Below are 6000 nucleotides of genomic sequence, written 5' to 3' on the forward strand. Positions count from 1 at the left end.
AATGAATTGTTACATAAATTTGTAATAAATATATCATATGAAATGATATTGTATTTGGATAAGTTCTTTTGAAAACTAAAAACAAACTTATGATGTTCTACTCATTGTAGTTAGTTCATAAAAAATGGATTAGGGAAATAATTATAGATTCAAAGTATCACGAGTTAAACATTTAAATCTAAAAATCACTTAATGTTTCAAACTATTTTACTTTAATTCAAAATTAATTCAATAAATTAGATCTTTTAGTATATTAAATTATAAAAAAAATAAAATTGAATTATAATCCGGTTCCGGTTAGAACAATGGTTCAGTTCCAAACCCGGGAAACCCGGGTGTTATTTAAAAAGTTGGAATCAGTACCGGAACCGGAACCGGATTTTCCGTTCCCGGGTTCCTCAATTAATCAGCGTTCGGTTCCGATTCGGTTAACCGAGAACCGAAGAACCGTTTAAGCACCCTAGCCGTAGGGACTAAAATTTTTACATTATTATACACCAATTTATTGAAGTATTCAATGGTTTTCGAGATATCTCAACAATGCACGAGAATTTAGGAGCTGACAATTGTGAAAATTGCCTAAAACTTATAAAAAAATATACTCCTATAATTTGCATTACCCAAATGCTTATTTGAATTTATTGAAAGTCTTGTGTCATTTGGGGTTTATTGTCAGCCTTTTATTTTCACATGGTTACTTTACAATAGTTCATATGATTTGACCTATTAGCTAAAAAGTACTATAGTTTTTAAGAATGGTTTTGCACATTTACACGTCTTTCAAACGTCTTTTATTAATCTGAAATTGCTTTACATGTGCCAAAACAATGACAGCATGTAATATATTTAGATAAAATATGAGTCAAAAATTTATGATATATGATAAATCCAAATTTTATTAAAGAAGTGGGCCGGCCAAAACTGTGGCTTTGTATATGTATAGATTAGAGTTTGGTGGAAAAACTTCTGACAAAATAGATCCTATGCTTCACGAAGAGTTGCTGCTATTAAGATTTGTTGTAACAAAGTCTTTTTATTGTAGGTTTGAGTTCACTATAGCAAATTGTATGCTTCTCGATTTCAAAATATTAAATGCGTTTGATTGCAGAGAACCAAAGGAACTACTGCTGCAAGGAATCATCCTTGTGAGTTCTGAGGTTATGAAGAACTACTTCTCGGAACCAGAAAAGCACCGCAAGAGAAGCATTGCTATGAAAGGTTTTCCGAATTGTATTGTTGTTTCAGTGATCAATGTTTGCGTTTAAAGGGCATAACAGAAGGACTTTCCCATCAAGATTTTGATTATTAGTTAACTTGACAGATGATATTGTATTAAAAGTGCAGCATTGTTTGATAAACAAAGTTAACGTTTATTGAAATATTTTTCCGACGTCATACATGTGATGGATGCAGATGTACAATTCTCCTACTACCTCCCTGATCAGCACAGTTTCCTGCAACGCACTTGAGGACGCCTGCATATCGCGATAGCCTGCCTGCATATGAGCCTGGCCTGAACTTCATCATGTGCCTCTTTGTGGCAACACTCCAGTGGTTGTGTTTGATCTTCGGACCAGAAGATTGGAAGTAGGCTCCGTTGACAAACACATCGCCTTCGGATTGCCATTGCCAATTCTGCCACTCCTCCTCAGAAGAATACTCCCTCTTGGTCACCTGCAAGCAACAAGTTAATTGTCTTGCTCAGTACTCTGCATATATACGCGCATTTGTGTTTGGTACCTGCTTGGTGTTGGAGTTGTCTGCAGCCTTGTATCGATTGCCCTGGCTGATAATAGTGGGGTTTGCGCTGCCGCCGATGGCATACATTTGCCAGTGGGAATAGTAGTTGTTGATGATGTGGAATAGACCCCATCTGCACCTCGGCATTCTCTGCACCAAACCTTCACCAAAACGGTTGAATGCAATTGTTGTTTGCATCAGTTTGTCTTCAGTAGTACTATCATGTGCTCCAAGAAGCATCACCTGTGCCAGTTTTAGCAAACAATCTTCAATTCTTGTTCTTGTTCTTGTTCTTGATAGTGATTAGTGATGATGTCCAAAACTTACAGCATTGTGGTTGTTGAATTTACAGTTGGAGATGGTGATGGCGGTGGATCCCTCGATGGCGTCGATGAGGCCGTCGGTGGCTTTGGAGAGGGAGACATGGTCGATCCAGATGTTGTTGGAGCCGTAGATGGAGATGGCGTCGCCGTCGCTTATGGTGCGGAGGCCGATGTGGTCGACAGCGTCCTGATCAGGCCTCCGAAGGCCGGGACGATGTTGTGCATCCGGATGTTGTGGATGATCACGTTGTGGACGAACTGGATCGTGAAGCCGGCCCCGTACGCGATGCGGACTTTGGCGCCACGGCCGTCGATGGTCTTGTCGCTGGCGAAGATGAGCTCTTGCTTGAGGCTGATGAGCATGTCGCGTTCGAAGATGATCCACAGGGGCTCCGTCTGGATGACCGCGTGCCGGAGGGTGCCCGGCCTAGGGTTATCCACGTCATCGTCGGAGTTGTCGGTGACGACGTAGAATTCCCGTCCCTTCCTCCTGTGGTGTGGCGGCCGAAGCCGAGGACGCAGTCCACGAGCCTCTTGCGGTTCTGGTCCCAGTTGCGGTCCCGCGCCAGCAACGGTCGATGGGGTTTGTAGCCTTGTTGCCACCTTCCAGGAGGTGCCTCCTCTTGGTGATATGGTGCACCATTGTCCTATGCAAATGCAAACAAACATGCATGAGAAAGAGAAAGGGAGGAAGAGAGATATATATATAGAGAGAGAGAGGAATTACTCGCCAACTTCTTGACTGATTTCCTCAGCAACAGCCTCAGGGTTGGGAACATAGGCCTTGATATATTCAAGATGGGATTGCTCAGCCTTTTTTCTGAGATAATCATCCATTTCTGCAATTTTTGCGTTGGATTTAGGCAGCAGTGCAACTAAATATAACAGGGAGAGGAGGAGAATTGACATCTTGATGCTATAAATGGACGCCATGAAATATGTATATATTCTAACAAGGAATGGAAAACAAGAATCACTGGAGATTAGACCAGTGATTCGGTTTTCGTTTCCTTGAAAAGATATGAATGTACAGAGCCTGAGGCAGACTTGTACATGGAAAAAGATGAAAATGAAGGGGATAAATAAACATATTTAGCCAGGAGAGGATTATGGATGTTTGTGCGACAAGAATGGATTACCAGTGAGGATGGAGGTACTACAATTGACGTTTGTACTAATGAGAGGTGAACCTATTTAAAGAAAAGTGATGAAATAGATCGCCCATTTATTAGGAATATGTTTTCCTCCTTTACATTGGCAAGTAGTCAGTTATTTGCACCACTGCAAACTAGTAGTATTATTATTCTATGCAAGTCTTAGCATCTTTCACATATTGAACTAACAAATTCAGACATTGGATTCCAAAATTCAAATATTTTCTTGCGTACACCGAATCTTAAAAGAAAATTGGATAAATAAACTTAGGACCTAGGGTATTAAGCTTCAATATCTCCAATTTCAAACAAAAAGTAACACAGTAGCTGTTTATATTCCAAAATGTAATTTTTATCTCAGTGAGGAAGAGTCCACAACTAAGCTTCACAATAATAAACCCAGTGAATCTGTAACTCCCGCAGAATGGTGCTTCTGATTATTATAAGTATATTATATAGAACTAAAAACAAGATCTCATGAGCTCTGTCAATCCTTTATAACAGCGCAAGCACCTTATAGGCTTTCGATCATTCCTTATGGGAATGTCATAGTATAAATAAAAAATAAAGCAAATACCCACAACAAGAATAATAGTAGTCCTGAACAATAAATAAATGCTTCAAAGGACCTTGTACTCTCAATCTCAATCTCAATCACAATCTCATTTTGGCAATCAAGGTTATTGCATTGCATAACATTCACCATTTTACAACATGAAAGGTAATAATAGTAAAGACAGAAACCTATGAAATAAACATAGAGAAAGAACTATATCTTCTTCGCCATCTGAAGATTCTGAAAGGAATGCCCCATAAATTTGTAGACTACTACTAGATGATTGCATCTGGTAAGGATAGAAGAACTCAAGAACTGACGATGTAGAGACCGATCACCAAGGTGGATCAGAGCCTTCTCTCACAGAAGGTGACTTGGAACCTACGCTGCCATCTCTTCCCAACCGAGACATACTCCTCCCAGCTTTTGGAGTGCTCAATCCGGGGCTCCCACTGCGATAACTTGCTCTGAGGGATTCATCAATAGAATTTGAAGACTTGGCAATTGCTTTCCTCATAAACTTCTGGGCAGCAGGTGAAAGTATTTGTCGACCTGGACTTGCGCTTCCTCCTCTAACTGGCGAATGCAGTGGTGGTTTCTGAAACATCTTTGACCTCTCCCTGAGCTTCCTTGCAGCCTCCTCGACAAAGAATGCGCCTTCATATCCCTTGAAGGAGGCATCGGAATTTTAAACTGTGGTCCATTCCCACTGCCGCCAATATCAATTGGTGTATCCTCTGCCTCCAACCTCAGCGGAGTCCCCTCAATTTCACCCCAGGTTATTAAAGGTGACTCATCAACCCCAGGAGCAGGGAAGGCGTCTTCACAAAACTATATCCATTATCTGCCTTCTTCTCAGACTCTGCATAGAATTTATTTGGGGTCTTCCTCAAATCCTCCAAATCATATCTCTTCACCTTATCAATATCTCTACTGCTTATTGCAATAGGAGTAGCCCCAGCAACAGGTGGATAGAGCACAACAGCAGAGTCATCATCCTGTGCTTCATCAGCATCTAAAGCTTTGGCATGGAATCTCGTATTTGGTCTGCTAATTTCCTTCGTCATTGCCTTCAACCTCAACGCTCTTTCCTCCTCAGTTAAAGGCACTTCGCCATTATCAGCCGGATGATACATCAGCAAGTTCTTGGCTGTATATTTCCACCCGTCAATGTACTCACCGGCTGATCCGATGTTCCATAGCCATCAGTACTACTTTTCTCCCGTTTATTCCCTTCCTCAATCAAATTGTTCCCGGAATTCCCCTCGACTGAATCAGCTCCCAACAAATACCCATACTTTTCCTTCTTCTTCCGATTCACTTTCTCTACAAGCTTCGAAAAGCTCTCATTATCCTCACTTGTGTACCTTCTAAAAAATTCATCAAGCGACAACGAAACATCCACTTGCCCTTCCCTCCATCATCACCGCCGTCAATTTTATCGCTAACAAAATTCTCTTTATGCTCATTGTAAAACGACGGAGTAACCGAACTATTTCGTAAAAAGGACGAACCAGGGGTTGCAGTGGCGGAGCGGAGCGAAGCATCAGCAGCGGACTTTTCACCCTTCCGGATGCGGCGGCGCTCGAGGATCTTGAGCTGGGCATCGCGGATAAGCACGGGATCGTGGCTGCGAATTGCCTGCAGCCAATCGAGGCGATCGCGCAGCTTGGGGATGTCAGGGAAAAGTCTCGCTCGATTATCTTCTCGATTGCGGCCACGTATGCGTCTTCGTCCAGAACATCGGGCCCACGGCGGCGCTTTCGGTTGTCGAAATCGGGAGCTGAAGAGGTGGCATGGGAGGAATTAGGGTTATCGGAGGAAGCGGAAGGGGCGGGTGAAGGCGTAGAGAGGTGGCGCGGCGAGTGGCCTGGGGATAGCAGCATGATTGTTGGAGTTGGAGATGCTGTGGGAGGGAGGAGAAGAAACAGAAATTGAGGAATTAGGGTTTGAGAATTTGGGTGAAATCAGATCAGAATTCTGGTCTTCAGTTGTGGAACGCGTCGATGACTAACCATTTTAAGGGAAAATTTACCACCGACTTTTGAAATAAATAAATATGGCAATATTTCGAATCTTTATTAAATTGAAAATGTTACTACTAACAAGTACGACAAATTGTAAATAAATCCAATTTCTACAAGGAACAAAAATAATTCTAGAATGATAGGATAAATTGATAAAGTATTCAATATGTTGCTCATTGTCGCTGGATTTGAATTATCTT

At 41.8% G+C, this 6000-nt stretch overlaps 2 pseudogenes; both read right to left on the bottom strand.

Annotated features, from left to right (window-relative positions):
* Nucleotides 1–1392: 1392 nt before the first annotated feature.
* Nucleotides 1393–3745, bottom strand: LOC125206522 (annotated as a pseudogene).
* A 116-nt stretch (nucleotides 3746–3861) lies between these two features.
* On the bottom strand, nucleotides 3862–5767 carry LOC125205968 (annotated as a pseudogene).
* Between the last annotated feature and the right edge of the window lie 233 nt (nucleotides 5768–6000).

This window comes from Salvia hispanica, chromosome 2 (genome assembly GCF_023119035.1).
Source record: "Salvia hispanica cultivar TCC Black 2014 chromosome 2, UniMelb_Shisp_WGS_1.0, whole genome shotgun sequence".
NCBI classification, from domain to species: Eukaryota; Viridiplantae; Streptophyta; class Magnoliopsida; order Lamiales; family Lamiaceae; genus Salvia; species Salvia hispanica.